The following is a 19,420-nucleotide window of genomic DNA, read 5'->3' as shown; positions in this document are numbered from 1 at the left end:
GAGACTGTGGAATGTAGATGGGACAGCTCGAGTCATATTGTAAATGCGAGGGGTCTCGGCACTCAATAACATTTTAATAAGCTGCTGCTCTCTGTCGTCTCTCCTGATGAGTGCAGCTCTCTGTCGCCACAGGATAATTTAATGTGTGTGTGTGTGTGTGTGTGTGTGTGTGTGTGTGTGTGTGTGTGTGTGTGTGTGTGTGTGTGTGTGTGTGTGTTGTGTTCACATACGTGTGGTTGTATGGAAGTGTAGGCATGTTTTGGTTTGTGTGCCTGTGTGTGGATGTGCATATGTGTGCAAATAATGTAACCTGTTTGTATATGTGTGTTGACGGAGGACAGCGAGAAGAGAGAGAGAGAGAGAGAGAGAGAGAGAGAGAGAGAGAGAAGAGACAAATGTATCTCTGTATTTCAGCAAGTGAACTTGAACTTGGAAAAAATCATCTGAGCCCCACTGACCTGACCAAAATTGGCCTTCTGTGCAGCTTCTGTTCATCACCGTGGTATCTCATCGCTGTCCCGCGACAGCCGAATTACAGCCCAGCTGACCAGGTGAAGAGCTATGGCCGCCTCTGGCCGCACCTCCGCGGAGAGCCTCGTGGTAGGGCCCGTCTCGGCTGAGCAATGGGCGGCTTCCCAGTCCGTCTTGTAAAGGTTAAACTCCCGACAGGGGCTTGTTTGGCCTGATTTAGGTATGTTGTTATAGACCCTGACCGCAGACCTCAGATCATCTCTCTCCGACGTGCCTGCTTAATGCAGCCGTCAGATGCCGACCCGCCAAGCTGACCTCGGAGCTGCCGTGAGAAGCCACGCGTGACCGTTCCGTCCAACACGAAACAGATTCTCCGCCGCTCACCCAAACGCACGCCTCCTTGTGGCCTGCATCCATTCTCAAGGCTGTGCCGTGGGTGTCGGGGGTATTAGAAGAGGTCATTTTTTTTTACCTGTCAATCGACTTACATACTGAACAGGCAAAGACGTCTTTGCTATGGTAGCCCCAGGGGGCCTCTGGCCAGGATGGATGTGCGGTGCACACACGCTGCCCAGCTCCTCAGATCCCCAACATCATTACAGAAGGTCTGTTTGGCAGGGCAGGTTCCTCACAGACAAGCCGTCGGCTGATAAAACGTTCTTGGCTCCCTTCGTTTTGCGAATGGTAAATATGAATTTGAAACACTTACCTGTCAGCAGCAGGTCATCCATTTGGCATCCATACGTCCTCTCACCCCTCACCATTGTACTGAGGCATAAATTACAAGATTACATCGAAGATGTTCCTAGTGTTAAGTCAGCAAGCTTGCCTTATATCTTTCATATTTCATAGTGACGAGTGTGGATAGCATATCAGGGAGTGGGCACACACACACACACACACACACACACACACACATGCACACACAGTTTGTGATTACTGCACCGGTCCTGGAACCTGCACACTCAGTAAACTGTATTTTTTTTTTGACAGAAGTGCTCTCTATCACTGATCAGTATGGAGCCAGGTCTATACACGTGATCACGCAGGGCTGCAGCGCCACCTATAGTAAACACGCAGGAACTGCATGGTCCTGACTGATCACTGCTTGTAACAAACCTCAATCTACAAATGAAGCTCCTCTCAAGGTTCATTACACACATGCACTAAACATTTTCATCCGGCCATCGTGCTTCAACCAGCATGATTCAGTTAACCTGGTATGATGGAGCTTAGCCACATGCAGTGAGTTTGGCCACTCGGTAGTGAACGTTCTTTCCCTGCAAAGCTGATGCTGAGATCTTGTGTGCTTGGTGTGGAATACCTTCGTGTTGGCGTCTCTTCAGTTGTGACACCCAAGACCTGAAGCAAAATATTAATGAACTTAAGATGTGGATCATCTTTATGCCTTGCGACCCCTCACAGGCGCTGAGTCAGGCTGCACAACGTCTCACGAACAAGGTTTGTTTTATTCTCCTCCACGTATAACATCCAACAAAACACTCTCACACTCTCACTCTGCTTTGTGAGGCAGCCAAAACAGAAATCTGGTGAAACGAACGTCGACTTTTCTGTCACGGGGGAGTCATCACTGGACTCACATGCTACAAAGAGATTTAAAGAGATGAGCCTAATAAATCCTGCTCCTTATGTCCTTAATGTTGGAGGATCGTCTATATATTCATGGCATGGCATAAGGAAGAGGTTATGAATGCACTTGTGCTGTGGATTCAGTTCTTGTGATGGATTGCAAATGGAAGCATCACGAGGTAAAGTGCCTTTTGGGGTAACCGGAAAGGCAACCGGCCCACTTGAGGTGGTCTGAGGTGAGTCAAGGGATTCAAACGTGTAATCCACGGTTTTCGAACCGCAGTCATGGACAATCCTTTATTTGAAGGTCGTGCAAAGATGATTTATCAGACGTGTGTATTCATAACTTCACAACATATGCTTACAGTACGTTTACAGTACGTCGTGAGATGATTAGACGAACGTACTGTAATGTAACTTAGTAACATTTTGTGGAAGGACCCCCCCAGTAACAACGACACGATGATTCAGCGTTTCTTCCTCGCGCTGATGAGATGAGACAGATGCGTTAAGCGCGCGCCCCTGCTGACGCGTGTTCTCTCGCGCCCTGAGAGGCCAACGGGGGTTGTATGCAGAACTAAGCCTGACTGACAGCTCATCAGCGCGAAACAACACTCGGAGAAGGACTCTCGGGGGTGTTGGGGGGGGTCGTTAGGAAAGGTCAAATTCGGGTCCACAGCGCTTGAGAGAACCAATCTGTGATGCATTATTGCCTCGAAATATCACCATCCGTCTGCGGCGCTGATGGAATACGGCAGCCAACCGAGGGGTCATTTGAGGTGCTGTGAGTCCCTCTAGTGGTGATTACCCTGTAGGTGCAGCGAATGAATTACAACAACGGCCTTGCCATGAAATTAAACCGGAGATCGTTAATGATAGACAGAGGTGGACAGAGAAGAAAAATAAATGAAGTGAGGTCAAACTAAGCCCTGGCAGTACGTTTCTATAACAGCAGAGGCACGACAACTCATCAAAACTAATATTTGTAACAGACATGTACCTTTTAGTCAATTGCAAAACACACGCAGTTTGTTTGTCTAACATGCACTTGTTAGTTTTACAGCTGGTTAAACTGGCTAAGCACATTTACAATTCACAGTTTCTGAAAATCTATCGACTGTTCTAATATTTATGTTTATAAAAAATGTTCATGCAGAAACATGCTGTACATGCAAATACAGAATCTCTCTCTCTCTCTCTCTCTCTCTCTCTCTCACACACACACACACACACACACACACACCACGGTAAACTTGTTTTACTGCATCATTGGCATTCCTGTGTTGCTGTGTTGCAACATGTGTAAATATTGCTAATGGTTTTCCCTGGAGGTATGACATTTCCAAATGCTTCAAATGCGTGTCATCTATTTATTAACTTTTACTTTCACAACTGTTACTTTCACAACTTCAAATCCCAACTTGCTCCAGAATCATAAACCATAAAATATGACAGACATTGTTTACTTCTATTAGCAGTGCTATTAGCAAAACCAGTTTCTTTGATTGTTCTGTGAACAGTCGTGTTTTGGTGTGCTATAGTTATATAGTTATTATATGTTAAAGTATAATATAGATTTTACTGCAGTTTTTGTTTTGTGAATGTTCGTTTTCAGGCCTGTGAGCACGACCACGACAGACCTTCGGTACTTCGCTTTTGACTTTTGGCCTCACACGTTACATAATGTCACCGCAGGGGGGCAGTAGAGAGTTATCGTGGCCTTTGAGGTTACATAACGTGGCGAAGTTTCAGCAAATCTCCGGCTTTTTAAGAGTCGTGTAAAGTACAGAAAATGGTAACATCCATCTTGCAATATCTGATTCAATACAGCATTGTCAATAATGCTACCAATATTTAAGACAATGAAAGGTCAAAGTAAATACATTTTTAAAAAGTCTAAGATGGTTGCGAATTAGAAATCGTTTCTGGGTTCTTAAAGAAACAGGACAGAGGGACGGTGCGGATGTGATGGGAAAGTTGTGTTTTCTACTGCGTGCGTGTTTAAAGTGTGTGGTCAGCCGCTAGAGGTTTAACAGCGATACTGGAAAGAACAGAAGAGCGAGGCTTGGACTCTAATGAATCGCTTTCTCTGGCCCTCGACAGGACTAAAGATGAGGAGACAGGCGTATGTACTGTACGTACCTTTGTACTGGGAAAACCTTTGAAAACACTGACCAAATGCATGCAGGGCAATGAAAATGATAACAGCGAAGGTCAAAAGTGACTATCATCGCAAGCAGGTATACTGTCAGTGGCCACAGAGAGTGTATTCTCCGGATTGAGTAGGATATACAGTCAAATGCTGCTAAAATGCTAATTATTTTGCTTCAAATGATTTTATGTCATATTTGCTCATTCATTAGTATGTTATTTTTGATTGATGATAGTCATAACAGATACAAATTGTCCAGCAGGTGAAGGGCATATCAGAAGTTTATCCCAGGATATAATCAGAGCACAAAGGAAACTGACTTCTGACTGGAGACTGTTTATTTAAAGTGTGTCGGGTTCAAACGGCCAAAGCAGCCACACACGGCACACACATTTTACACCCCTGCATGGCACTCCAGCTGAACTCTAGAAAGAGCTGTTAAATGTCCTCCGGGCTGGTGTCAGGGGAGCTCAGGGCAGGGATGTAGCCAATCTCTTAGCGCACTGACGCTGTTTTTCCCTCCTTTTTTTGAACCTCCATCTTGTCACTCCAGTCAAGTGAAACCAACCACCATGAGGGGAACTGAGGTGTCTAGCACTTTGGTTGGCAGCTGCTAAGGCCTGGAGTAATAATTCAACTCGACATTTTAAAAAGTCACTTACAAGAAGAAGCCAATCCAGCAGGTCTTCAGTATGGACCTCTCATGGTCCTTCTCTGCTACGTTCCACGAAGACCTTTGCAGGAGCACCCCAAAGCGATCTGGATGCCTGCTGTTTACATGGGTGAAGGGTTGGATCAGAGAGAGGGAGAGGGTTCCAGTGTAACAATGGCAGACCCGCCACAAAGCCCCCTGGGAAGGCGCCGTCAGCAACAGGAGGGGGACACGACTCCCCTGACACTTCCTTTCTCGTGCAAGTCCCCTCCTCTGCCGGCAGAGGAAGCGATTCTTACCAGAAAGTGCGCGCTGCGAGAAAGGGAACCGGACGCGTGCAAAAGTCCAAAGCGCACCCTCCCCTCCGCGCACGCTCCAAACATGAGTGCAGCCAAAGAGGGCCGCGGCCGCAGCTTCGGCAGCTGTCGAGAGGATCGAGTGTGTGCCAGCGTGTGCAGGCTGCTGAAAAGCCTGCCTGATCTCCGGGGCATCGGGCGGGTCACATCTCTGGCACCCACAAGCACATGTGCGTTCGCGCTCTATTCAGTGCTACCACCCCCCCCCCCCCCCCTCTCCTGTTGTACTTTCCATCTTTATATTTTTTAAGTACAGTCACTACTGTCAACAGTAGGGCCTGGGATTAGGGTTCACACCGGTCTGCTCCGCAGTTGCTGAATAAAACCTGCTGGTTCTGTCTGAGTTTTTCTTTAAGATTAAACTGCTTCCCATTGCTTGGTGTTGACATTTCGCACCTACTCTCTCCACGTTTGCATGCATTGCTCAATGCTTTATGTACTTTAGCCTACTTCTCCAACTAGCGATCAGCTAACAAGCACTAAGGACGAGTGAGCAAAAGCACACAAACGTCCTTCAGAGAAAATGCAGCTGGTCGAGCGATAAACAAATAGGCTTAGGGAACAAGCGGGCACCTGCCAAGCGGCTTACGGAGAGGTAACAACGATGGCACGCAGCCACACGACAGGTGACTGAATCTTAACGTGCCCCGCCGATGCAAGTATGACACCTGACCGGCTATGCTGGAGCACTGACAGGCGGAGGAATGCTAAGTCATGTCGTGAAAACGCTGAGACTGAGGAACTGAACCCGAGAGTCCGCGTCAGACGCACGAGGCTTGGAAGGGGAAGTGGTGAAAGAGCTGTGCTGGCCGCATCAGGATCGAGCGTTTGTTTTTTGTTTATTTTGTCAACAGATGACTAGCCTTTCCCCTGTTACAAGCAGCTGGGGGGGGGGGGGGGGGGGTTGCTTGCATCATGGCATTGGTGAGCATGCTCTTGCAATAGAAGTCTGCAGGCGCCTGAGTTTCAGATCACTGCTTATCACCCACTTGCATCATCACAGAACACTTCTTGAATGTATCTAGTAAGAACAATGCTTTGAAGGCAGGAGGAAAAAGTCATTCATTCAAATACTTGTTGGCAGTACCCCCCACCACCCCCACCCCACCCAAAAAAAAAAAACAAGCACGTTACTCAACGGTGAATGTTTCAGTAATAATTTATATCCAGCAACCCTCTTATTTAAACATGTTTAAGCAAGCTTGGATTCTGTAATGCAATAGAACATAGAACTGGAGATGATGTTCATGGCTACATGGCAGTTGTGCAGTTGATGGTGGGCACTGCCCACCTCTGTGTTGCAGGGGATGTGCCACGAGAGTGAGGTGACTCCTGACAGGTGACGCTGCCGGCTTTGTCGCCCGCCCACCCCTCCGAGGGCTGGTCAATAAACATAGTGACATAGTGACACGCAGCACCTCCCACCTCGGGGCGGGGTTTAGGGCAGAAGCCACACCCCTTATACGACGTTTCTGATAACGTCGTTGTCAAGTTTGTTCTCACACAGGTCGTTCTTTGTGATCCCCTCAACGGAGTGTGTTGGGGGGGGGGGGATCTGGACCCTCAGCTGCCCCCCTCCCAGCACGCCTCCAAGGCTGGATTGAAGGGCATGAATCTTTGATGAGCACGTTTGTACGGGTGCCATGCTCACAGGCTGCTTTATTCCACAGTGCTGGCAGGCGTCGTACGATGGCTGAGTGTGATAGACAATACAGCTCTAACCATCGTCAGCCATCGTCAAGGAGATTCAAACTCCACGACACTGCCACTGCTCACTTAAACACTCCTCACATGGAATGATGATATAAGCTTAACTGTAATCCTTCAATGCCAAGATGACCAGTGCCTTAAAAACATGTAATACTATAATAATTACAACCAAACACATGAAACTATATACAGTGAAATAAATATTAAAAATGTAAATCAATCAAAAACTCTGCTTAATGACAGAAATATAAATGTAAAGTTACAACAAATAATTTCTCTGGACAGGAGATGATTAATTAACAGTAACACCAGCAGAACAAACTAAGGACACTGTATATGTGTATATCTAATATCCTGAGGTCCAGTTTTGCCATTTCAAATTTAAATCTAGTACTAAGACGTCCTGGCACATTTCTGATTTGTCAAAGTCTCGAGCACATTAGCCGGACCACAGATTTATTGTAATTATGTCAACTTCAGTGGTTGCTAATGGATGGTTGTAGAAAGGTACTGTTACAGGCATACATGTCTGCATGAGCTCAGGGTTTAAGAGACAAGAGGTGAGAGGTCATTAGTCATGCTGTAGGGCCACAGTTCAGTCAGAGGTCATTCAAATAAGGCAGACATGATACATTGTTGCCACTGGCTCACGTGTCTCCCATACTAGTCCAGCACTGAAGAACTATTAATGCTAATGTGTCCACCACGACAGCCCCTGGAACTGTTTCTGAGGTGTTGTCTATTAGAATGCAAGGGGACGAAGCTGATCTTGCACACGTAGACGGTTTATGAAACATAAGCTGGTAAGGACACAACTTGTCCTCCATTGTATGTAAACATGGGACGAGTTCAAGAGCTTCACATCAGGATATTGCCTGAAGCAATGCGTTATTTGCAAATGAACGCTCTGGCTAGTCATTCAGTACTGCAGTAATAAAAGGCCTCAACACAACGTGATCAAGCAGAAAAAAAAACAGGCAACTGTTTTTAGTGGTCTGTACACTTGTTTAAGACTAAATTTTAGTATTTCCAAGATTTGCCATTGACAGTTATGGTTAGGTTTATCATCAGACTTGATCTTGGTCCAGAAAATCATGCGTGTCCTTATCTACTGCAAGGCTTTCAGCGTTTTGAATTTTAACGTGCTAGACTGGCCTAAAGGGCCCCCGTGCACCATTCTGACAGGGTATCTCTCCAACTTCTCTTCTTGCTGAGCTTCTAATGGAGGAGGCCGTGAGTGGAGGAAGGCAGAGGCTCCCCCGCCACTAGATCTACTCTTCTTATTGCAAGACCTTCTGAGCGCCACTCCAGCTATCTGGACACCGCGGCCCACATGGAGGAGGAGCAAAGCAAACTCAAACGCAATGACGGTCAAAGTGAGCAGAGATGCCGCCGACACTACGGGATGGGAGGGAATAATGTTAAATATGCAATCTGGAATGGGCACACCACTTCCTTTGTGCTTTTAATTTCAGCGCTCAACTGAAGCCGGGCCATCCTGAGACGTTATGCGTTTGGTGCTGCATTTATTGCAAGTCCTTCAAGCCCCTGTCACGCAGATCCTCGTTTTCGCTTGTGTTGTGCCTTGGGCGTTGTCGAGTGCTCGACTAAAATGTGATGCGAACCTTGTATAGATTTGGACACAAACGAAAGGGAACACAGTGAGCTAACGAAACGGGTTAATAGAGACCCGCAGACCTGCGTGCATCTTACAGCACGGCCCGTCATAAACGTGTGGCTACTGTCACACGTGAAATGAACGTGTTCGTCTATTCTGGTGTGGACGTCTCATTTACGGTACAAAATGCAAGGTTGGGTATTCTCCTGTTGTTGTTTTAAACCAACGAAAACGAAATGAAATTATATAATTTGGCCCGTTGATATCGTCCAAGAAGAATGGATGTTAAAAATACACAATAAATCCATTTGTTTATTTTTGGTGCACTAATCTGGGTCGTAGACACGTTGCAGATTTAGCCTCTTCTGACTGCATGTCATAACAGAACAACAACCCCTGAGATAAGAATCTGATCCTTTACACCAAAAAAAAAGAAAAAAAAAGAAAAAAGAAAGAGTCAGCTGCTCTCTGATTCCTCATAGCGATCAAATCCAAGCGCTGCATGTCTCAAGCCAGCAGGCTCGCTTTCTCCTCGGGTCCATGTTGAAGTTGATCTGCCCGGACTCGGTGGGGTCATTCGAGGCCACTCGCTGCAAAGATTCAGCTCGGTCCGTTCGCTCGCAGGGAGCCCAGACTCTCCCTGCAGGGCACACACACACACACACACCGCTCCGGGGGACTATTTTGACGGTGTGACGGAAATATCTGTTCTTCGGCTTCGAGGTGAGACAAATCCCCCCTAACGTTACATTCAAGGTTGTCAGAGCTGACGGGGCTCCGGGAAAATGTCGCGCAGGCTAACGCTGCGAGCGAAGCGAAGGTTTTCATTATTAACGTAACTTCGGCTTTATTTGGCGGAATTGATTCGTTTCTTCACGTCGTTAGTCGCAGGAGAGCCGTGTGGCGTTAAGATTCAGCCTTTAGTAAGCGGATGTGTCGGTGTAGCACTGTGTCAGTTGTGGGCGCACTGAGGCGGTGAGGGACGTCAAACGCGATATTTTGTATCGTTACAGCTGAAACGCTACAACGTCGTTATGTGGACGTTAAACGTTGGGGTGGCGATAAGAATCAGTTTCTACCGTCTTGAAAATGCTCGTTGACGGTGTCATTAAGTTAACTTGACAGTAAGTACAACTTTTTCAGAAGTAGCGTATCCAATTTCACCGTGTCTTTAACATCCACCGCAAAGCAAACGGCTGCCCCACCACGACGGTTATTTCAGCATATTTCAGCGAAGCCGCCGTGTAAGATTCTCGCCATATTTAACCTCCCGCTGCCTAGCACAACGTGTATGCTATTTAATCCGTCGCAAAATTTCAGTAACTAAAACCAATTATTTCCTGTTGTTCAGGCTAATGTAGGCGGCGGGTGTGTGTCGAAAAAAAAACTAAATTTCTCTGCTCCGCCAGTGCAACGTAGGTCTGCTGTGGACGAGAAGATTACAGCCTAATTTCACCCTCTCACACGGGTGCGACAGAAGTGAAACTCGAGTATTAACGGCTTCGCGCTTCGTGCAGCGCTGTTGGAGAATGAAATAAAAATGCTTGCTGTCCCTCTCGCGCCGCCGTACGTAAAGATTTCGCAACGTGCAATGTATCAGAATCCTGCGCGATTAGAGAACGCGCCTGTGTGGAGGGTGGGCTGCTCCGGGTCAGATGGCTCTGCTCGTGTAGCCGTGAACAGCGACGACTGAAATCAATTTGCAAGCTGGCTAAGTGAGCCGACAACTGACAACGAAGTGAGTGACATTCAGTTTGTCGATTTAGATTGACGGGGTTGCACGTTCAAATAGGACCCGTGTAATTGGCGAGTGATTGCAAGTACCAGCACTCCTAACTGGAAAATGTCGAATTAGTTGTTTGCTGTGTACGACAGTCTTTCAGGATGGCTTTAATTATGGACGTGCATTTGATTCAAGAACCGAGCTGTCTATCAGGGCATGTTCAGTGAATGCAGTGTGCTCACAACAACACTGGCCTATGCAGCTGTCAACTGACTTTATTACAGTAAGTCCTGTAAGTCCTGAAATAACAAATTATAGCCTACACATGCAGCCTCTGTTGCAAAGTTAATCTTTCAGCGACTCTTCACAAGCTTGTTTTAGCCTCCAGGTTACTTGGTAGGCAGTCAAGTACCCCGAAAGAATGAATGGATGATAAACTCCCTCACAACAATGTTGGGGGGGGGGGGGGGCATGACAATTGGAACTTCCTTAGTAGTAATTGACGCTGTCTGGACACAAGTTCCTAGCCACTTAGACCAGGACAGTGTGAGTTGTTCCAGTGGAATCCTTCCTCTGGGTTTATGTAATGCCCGAGTGAGGGTCATATTGAATGGGCTACTTTTCTCTCTGCTGGTTATGTAATTATATTAAAAAGCTCTTCTTAGTGTGAGAAACCGGTGTAAAGAAGGCAACACTCGTGGTTCCATAAATTTCCACAAATAAGCAAATCATATCCGACATCTCAGCAGCTGTAACTGTGTTGTTTCTTGAGCATGCACACTTGTGTGAACTCGCTGGTCTCCGGCCTGCCCTGATCCATTGACTGCGTTTTATGGATGCAGAGTTTCCATTCCCTTCCTAGACCCTCTTCGTTTGCTGGGTGAAATGCACATGGTTTCAAGTTGTAGCACGTAGCCCAAACCAACTGCACGCTAGCAACAACTGCATGCACACAGCATACACGCAGAGACGCAACTGTCGAATGTTGTCGGTAGAAGCCAGTTACATGACTGGACTGGGGGAGTTTTGAGTTGGAAGGTGGCCGAATGCACAACATTTAGTTAGTTTGTAATGGAGGCTGGGCAGACGTGGGGCTGGCGTGACTGGACGTCATTTAGGATCGTGGGGTGAAGAGATACGAGCTGCTCCTCTCCAGCGTTAATCTGCTTCTTCTTCAAGCTTGTCCGTGGAATGCTGCCAGAGCGGCTTGTGGTTGGTGAGCTGCAGGTCGCAGAGAGCTGCATTGTTGTGCCTTACACCCCTCTCTAGGCCCCGCCCCTTTTGGGCTGCCTCTCCTTGGCAGTTCGTGAGTGAGGGGTGTGTTAGGGTAACGTGTGCGGAGCCTCGGTTCATACACGCGAAGCGTCGAGTGTCTTCATCTTGGTGTGGCTTTTTGTTCTTGAGGTAAACATTTTTAGGCTCTAACCTATAACTGAGTTGTGCTAAGTCAATATGCTTTTCTAAAGCCCTCTTGTAAGTTTGTGGATACGAACGCTACATGTGATAGATGTGAAAAATAAATATAGACCATGAAATCTGAGCAAATATGGAACACACATATACACACACACACACACATATACACACACACACACACACACACACATACACTCATATATATATATATATATATATATATATATATATATATATATATATATACTGTGAACTAGTTCTATTTTACATTATATTTTTTATTATATAAAATATAAAACATATATGTCAGTACAACCAATCTTTCAAAGACAGCAGATGACACTCAGAAGAAAGTACAGTTTAGTTTAGCATGCAATGCAATATAGAAGTAACAAGAAGTATTTCACACACATGCATGTGAAAATATGTTTGTGAAAAGGATTATGGGTATGAATATGGGTAGATCTATCTCATAGAGAGGGTCTTTTATTATGTAGGATTTTGTATTGTGTTTTGGTCTGGCCACATAACATTGAGCAGTCACACGTTATTAACTTTGAAAAAATAACTGGTGTTTTGATGTTTTGAATGCTGATGGAACCATTCTAGATTAAAACTATAAGAATAATCATAAAACTATAATAAACGTTTTTCATATTTTAAAAATACCTTTACCACACATTTGCTGATTTCAGTCTATATATTTCATAATGTCTGTGGCAACCTGTACAGCCAAAAAATAATTGATTCCTCAAACAGGCAGCAGTCTAAATGCCTACAACCTGGGATGTTATGGGATTAAAAATAAGCAAGTAATTTTTTACTGCAGTGCTTTTTTTTTACATGGTAACCCAGAACAGCCCACATGAATGACACCTACAAGCACGAGTGTGAACTCCTCTTGTCACCTCAGGTGTATGCACAATTTTTATGAAAGCGGAACTGTAATTCCAACTGGGATTGGCTTTTCAGGGATTTTCAGAATGGCCGACCCAGTGAGGTGAAGATGTCTTTGAAAGCGATCAGTCACGGTGCTCCATAAGAGCTTATTTTGAGTAAAAATTTAATGCCCTGCAGAAATCTGTTACTTTTGTTGTTTTTAGCGACGGCGAAATACCCTTCGACCGCGCAGCCTTTCTGCGGAAGCCGAACATTAACACGACAGCAATGCAGAAACGTCCTGGTTTACACGCCGATCAGTAGTGGGTGCAGTCCTGTCACTTTACTGTGGAGTAAAACTTTCTGTTACAGCCACAAAAACTAGCTTAACAGGAATTTCCCATCGCCAGTGAATGCAGGGCTACAGTGCAGTGATTATTCTTGTCGTTCTGCCTAGCTGTGTCTGATTTACTGATGGTTAACATTCAGCTAACCTTTTCACAAGCTCTCAGTTGACCCCCAGGCCTGAGGGACTCTGATGTGCTTTCTGTCGCCAGACCTCAAAATGTGACACACAGGGCCAACTGCTGTAAATCACAAATTCCATGCATTCTTTTGGATTTCTATATTTCTGCTGAATTCATTCATGCGCACTGTAGGCCCCAGGTCACAGTAGTCTCTCTGATGGTGGGAAGGTTGTTCTCATGTGGGAGTCCAGACTTTTAGTTCATCAGCCACTATTCCAAACCAATGTGTTTGGATGGAAAGACTTTTTAAAGTGTTCTATATTTAAAAGTGTCTTTGGTATAGTTGTTCACCCAGTGTAATGCCTTTAATTTAAAGATGATTTGTAGCAAAATCCTGGGCTATGAAATGTTTTAATGAAAGATTGCCAGCACAGTAAATAAGACGAGACTTAAGATGAATCTTAGTAGACTCACACAATTTATTGTTTATCTGTTATTGCAATATTGGCATTAGGAATGCTGATATCGAGAAAAGAATATTAATTTACAAGGAATATGCAAATGAACCCTCTAACAAAAAATTTTCTCTTCGTAGCTGTATTGTGTAGATGAGGAAAGAGCAATTTTTTTCTTGTGACTTCAACCTATCAACAAATGTTTATATGTTTTATATGTTATTTGTTGTTAATTTTCTGGAAAGCATGTGTGAAGCCAGATCACACATGATTGTTTTGCTTGTATTTTTAAGGCTTTTAATATAGACTCAGCACTATGGTCAGATTATTCCGTATAAACCTGCTTGGTTTATTTATCATTTGTTTAATTTGGGGGCTTTTTTTGCATTCAGAACTATTATTCATAATTTAATGAAGACTGGGGAGGGGGGGGGGGGTTGCTAAGTGGTCTGTATTCCAGTGTCCTGATGGCACGTGAGTTAGCATGTAAGTTAGCACGTGCTTATTTGTCACAAATCACGCCAGACTGACAGGCCTAGCAGATGTTCCATGAGCCACCCGGCTCACAAAAGGATGCATTTGTTGTAATTGTGTCAACACCAGTTCATTAGCGGTACCGTCACTGATCAGCGGGTGTGGTTCACTACTTCTGGCGCTAAAGGCCACGACTCTCGCGCTTTTACTTTGAGTCGAATACGACAATTAACTTTCGCCTTATTGGATTTGCATTAGGGGTAGTGTGCCAGTGAGATGTGTGTAATCTCGTGGTCTAAGGGGCAGCCCTTTTGTTCTGGAGCGTGTGCTGTGTGGGAGACGCGGGGAGGAGACGTAATCCCTCAGAACAGCTGTGGGCAAAGGTGCGAGTGACTGGCAGCAGCACACACTGTGGCTCTGTCTGGGCCCCTTTTGGGTTGTCGACTGTGGAGAATTAGTGTGGGACTCTGGGTGCCACGATGAGATTATAAAATTCTTGTTGATGTAAAAAAAAAAATGGTCAAAAACTATTGCCAAGAAACAAAGCTGTTCTGTTTGTTCTGTTTTCTGATTTTCCCTTTTCCCCTTGTACTGGGGCAGTATTGTGTCATATTACACAATTTCATAAATGCTGCGGTATCATATCACACAGTACCAAAGCCTCTTACAGGGCACACCATACACCATTTAAATGTTTAACTTATGCAGATATACTACCTGAGGAATAAGACATAATCTAGACTGTATTAGTCGGATGCCCAACAACTGTTCTCTACTGGTTAAATGTGAGTTTGTTCATAAAGAAATTCCAAGTATCCAAGGGATACAAGCCAGGTTTCAATAAGCAAGCAATATTAACATGGATCATGTTTTTTGCTAACAGCAATGCCAGGTGTGCCAGTATGAGTGACAGCTACCATCTGAACCAATGAGGACTGTTATAATGGCAAACGCACTCATTTTTCTACTACCTGTATTTTGTGTTGGGGACGTATTAGCCATTTGTAATTGATGCAGAATAAAGAGGGAAGGACAATGTGATTTGTTTTTTCCCCCATGGACTAGTAGAAAAGGTCTAGAACATTCTAGAGATCGACCCTTGAGGATGTTTGTTCCAGTGCTCATGGCTCAGGAGTTGGGATGCCACTGAAGGCCTCAGTTCACGGCACCGGGTTAGATTAGTCTCAGAGCAGAACTCAGCAGGGCGTTACATTCACAGTACAGGAGTTGGACACTCTTGATCGAGAGGAAGCGTTCATGTTGTTGTATTCTAATTTATAGTGTTTGGCAGTGTTTTGGCCCCCCTCACTATTTCAACCTTTATACATTAGTCATTTTTGAAGCTGTAATGAGTGCATCCCAACAGTTCAAATTCTAACATTATTGCTCATTGCTAGTCACCTTTGGTCCATCCATGCCTTTAAAGCTGATGGCTAAAGTTATGGGGAGTAGCTGTTGATGTGCAGGTCTTGCCGTGCTTCTCCATACATTTACCTTGGACCTCATCATCTCAGAACCACCCCCAGATCAGATTTAGGCGTTTGTCCCATGGCCTCATGGTCTTCCCCACTCCCACACCGATAAATTATTCTTTCTTTCTTTCTGTGATCCAGTTGGCGTCCCTGTAGGGCAGTAAGACAGAATAAAAGGATGAAAAAGACGTCCAGGGGAGAACATGCTTTAAAAGAGCTTTCAAATGCACAGTGCATTTAGGAAATAAGTCTTTTTGCTTTTTTTTTTTTTTTTTTTACCTGTTGAGGAAGGCAGGCTAGTTAAAATGGGGGCTGTCACACACCCCCTCCTTGATCTTGTTTACCAGTAAGCAAAGCAAAAGCGAGCAGTTTGGCTGTAGCTCCAGAGAGTAATAAACTTGTACCGACTTGCACTGAGGGAAGAACTAGAGGTTGGCTTTGGGCCAGGCCTTATGGATCGGGTCAAAGTAACACATGCCTCTCTTTCGTTTTTGAGGGGGATCTCAAACAGTTACTCTCAAGGCAGGAGCCCCGTGAAGACGCTGTCAGCTACATACGTCTGATTTGGACTGATACCTTCTCAGTGAATTCCTTCACTGTGTTCGTTACCGTTATTTACATTTAAATGAAACGTTCACTGCTTTGCTTTGGGACACTATTTGCATATTTGATTGTGCGTGTTTTGGGGGGTTATTTAAAGAGTGCTTTAATAGCCCTTTTGAATCAACCACAGTACAACAGCATCATCACTTAAAATGATTTATGTTTTCTAAACATGCCCCCCCCCCCCCCCCCCCCCGTGTTGTTGTATAGACAAGGTGTGTCACAAACATCGAAAAAGCAATACATCTTAAATGCAAACCTAATAGCAAAAAAAAACCTTGTGAGCAGCGAAAAAAGCACTATGCAACCTTGCGGACAGCTGAAAAAGTAATACGTCTTACTGTAAATGCAAACCTGATAGGAAAAAAGAAAAAAAAAAAGATAAACCCTTGCAAACACCTCGACCCAATCCCATGCCCTACAGACAGAAATGCACACGCCATTTGCACAGTCCATGACATCTATGTTTTCTGTCTCACCAAGGCCATCGAGGCATTATGCATTATCCTATAACGTTTGGCTGTGAGCTGGCAAAACGCGAAAAAAGCCTTATTATTACGGGGCTTGTGTTCCTAGGGCTTTGAGTTCCTGACCTTTCTGAAAGTCCTTTTCATTTGCGGTTATTGATATGCAGCCAGGGCACCAGCGGAGCTGTCGGCGTGCCAGTCTGACGCCGTGGTGGATTTTGACACGGCTTTGAGGAACCTTCCCGCATCAGACACGCTAGCTCAGCCCACATCTCTTTTACTATCGTCTACTGGGCCTGTGCGTCGGCCTTCCTTCTTAAGGCCGTTTGAAGGCGAACGGATGATGTGGGAAGAAAAAGGGGAAAAAAAACCCCAAAAAAAACCAAAGCCGCCAGTCCGCGTGCTCGCGCGGTTTCCGGGCCTGTTGGGCCAGAATCTACACGTGATGTCCATCTCCAGCTCTGGGCTCTCGCGCCTCTCCTCTCCTCCCCATTCTCTCTTTCTTCACCCCTCCCTCCCGTCTCCCCCTCTGTTTGTCTAACAAAATATCTACCTCACGTTCTTCCACTCCCTTTTTTCTCTTATTGAGGTCATGCTGGACTCTTAATCTGCCTCCTTTCACTCTCTCTTCAGGATTCACACAAGCCCAAAGGCAGTCTGCTTCACGTTACCTTTGAGAACGCTGTTTAGGTAACACCCTGATACTGTAAGTGTTCTATTATTACGGTCTCATCCTTCTTTCTCTCTGTCTCTTGGTTTTTTTGAGAGAGAGAGTGTGTGTGTGTGTGGTCAGGGGGTGGTTCAGCACCTGTAGGGAGCCAGAAGTCCTGGGGCTTTGGGATCAGTTTCTAGACCATGGAACAATCACATCACTCACTGTGGCTTCCATTTGCCTGCATAGGAGTCCCCCATCTTCCTGGTGCCACCCCCAACACCTTCCCCATTACGACACATTTTAGGCCCTGCGGCTCCGATTGTACCCAGCCTCTCTCTCAGATACGCTCGCCGGGGTGGACGCCACCTCAGCCCGGCCACCACTCGGCCACCGCCCGGCCCCCTCAAACGCACCCGCGCTTCCCGCTGCCGGCCTTCGACAGCATTTTTTTGTCGAACGAGCCGGCACAGATGTATTTCAGCAAATCACACGAGATGCGTGAAACAGCATGTTGCACCAGGTAATTGGATGGCATGCGTGTGCTTGCACATGCAGGATGAAAGGGCCATTGAGAGCAGCCCTGGGGTTTGGACGGCACACAGCGGAGGCACATCCACTCTAGTTGTTGTTGAGCTTTTATTAGATAATCTGCATTGTTTACGGCCACTTGCTTTTGATTTGTGTGTGGCGGAGGTGTGACGTCAGGAGAGCTGCACATGTGATCACAGCAGGAAGTCGTGGTTGGTGGAGGTCTAGGAACGGACGTATACATAACAGAGTGTGTGTGTGTGTGTGTGTGTGTGTGTGTGTTACGAGTTCATAGTGAAAATTGTTTCATCACTCTCCAAACTAACAAGGCAGATTGGCAATGGGACTGAAGTCGTGAGCCTTGTGCACTGCAGTTAGGAGAGTTTGGAGGTGCAGCAACTCACAATCTCACCATGATGGTTTCTGTCACTGCAGGGGGAAAAATCGTATGCTTCTCAGTTGTAACTCGGTCATTTCGGTTCCAAACGCTGATATGAAAGAAACCACACTGCTCGAGATTGAGCTTAAAATCATGCCTACCAGAGAATGAAATTCACGACGGCCATGCAGTCCGCGCCTTGTCCACCGTGTCCAGCCTGTTTGATTCCACAGGGCAGGTCTTAAGGCCAGTGTAGTTGGAAGGGCCTCTTGCTTTGATTGAATGTGAAAACAGGCAAACTATTAGCCTGACTAGCGTATGCTCATTTCATTCAAAAGCTGCAGGATATTCAGTCGCAGTGCAGTGGAATATCTGTGTAGCTCCGATACGAACACGAAGAATCCAGTGAAGGGAGCCACAGCCGGTACCAACCACAGCCAAGTCTCGCTAGCATTCTCTTTGGAGACGATGGTGTTAGCACTTTGTTCTTTGTTATATTTGGCTAGTGGGAACACTCTGGTGGTGTGGACGTTTGGCAATAAAGCGGTGTTTTTAAAAAACAAAGCTTTTTTAGGATAACCATGATAACCCAAGTTGAACACTGCTTGTAATTTTTACAGGTAGATGGTTGTAATCTAGGTAACACACTTGCTGTGCTGTTTAATTCAGGAAATCACTCACGGACACTGGCACTACGTCCTTAAATACTTAAATTCCTATGCGTAACCTTTTTTCTGCAAAGATGGTTGTTGAAAATTTTGAGAAAGTGTTGATTTGTCAATGTGTGTGGCTTGAGAGTTACAGACCATGCAGAAATATAATTTCAGACTTGCCTGTAGTCAAGACCGTGATGTTCAATTCCTGATACATCATCATCTCCTTAAATTACAAGAATAACATCTGCAAGCAGGTCATTTAAATCAAAACATGTTTGACGGAAGACATTTAAAAACATTAGACAATGAAACAGGTGTTTTTGAATGAAGCGAATCAGGGCTGATTTGAACAGGTGTTCCTGAATGAAGCGAATCAGGGCTGATTTGAACAGGTGTTTCTGAATTAAGCGAATCAGGGCTGATTTGAACAGGTGTTTCTGAATGAAGTGAATCTGGGCTGATATGAACTGGAGTATCTAAATCTAGCTGCTTCAGCGGGAAGGGGTAAAGAATGTATGAGAACGTGCAGAAACGCATCACTGCCCACGACCTTCAAATGAGCTGGAGCAGTAAAGTAATCCCAGGCAAACTGAGCGTGTTCTGGTTCTTTTCAGGTCTCAACATGAGATGGATTTAATAGCCTGGCTATATTACTGGTATTACTGGTGATCTTGAAAGTTTCTATAGCAGACATCTA

At 45.4% G+C, this 19,420-nt stretch overlaps 1 protein-coding gene across 1 annotated transcript in view; it reads left to right on the top strand.

Annotated features, from left to right (window-relative positions):
- The first annotated feature begins 9,010 nt into the window (after positions 1-9,010).
- The window catches only part of thrb (thyroid hormone receptor beta), an 86,370-nt gene continuing 75,960 nt past the window's right edge, over positions 9,011-19,420 (top strand). Inside the window, 1 exon segment of the mRNA XM_077009764.1 lies at positions 9,011-9,272. The gene's annotated coding sequence lies outside the window, so the exon portion shown is untranslated.

The sequence above is a fragment of the Brachyhypopomus gauderio genome, chromosome 6, assembly GCF_052324685.1.
Source record: "Brachyhypopomus gauderio isolate BG-103 chromosome 6, BGAUD_0.2, whole genome shotgun sequence".
NCBI lineage: Eukaryota > Metazoa > Chordata > Actinopteri > Gymnotiformes > Hypopomidae > Brachyhypopomus > Brachyhypopomus gauderio.
The sequence above is the reverse complement of the archived record's forward strand: the minus strand, read 5'-3'. Positions and strand labels throughout refer to the sequence as shown.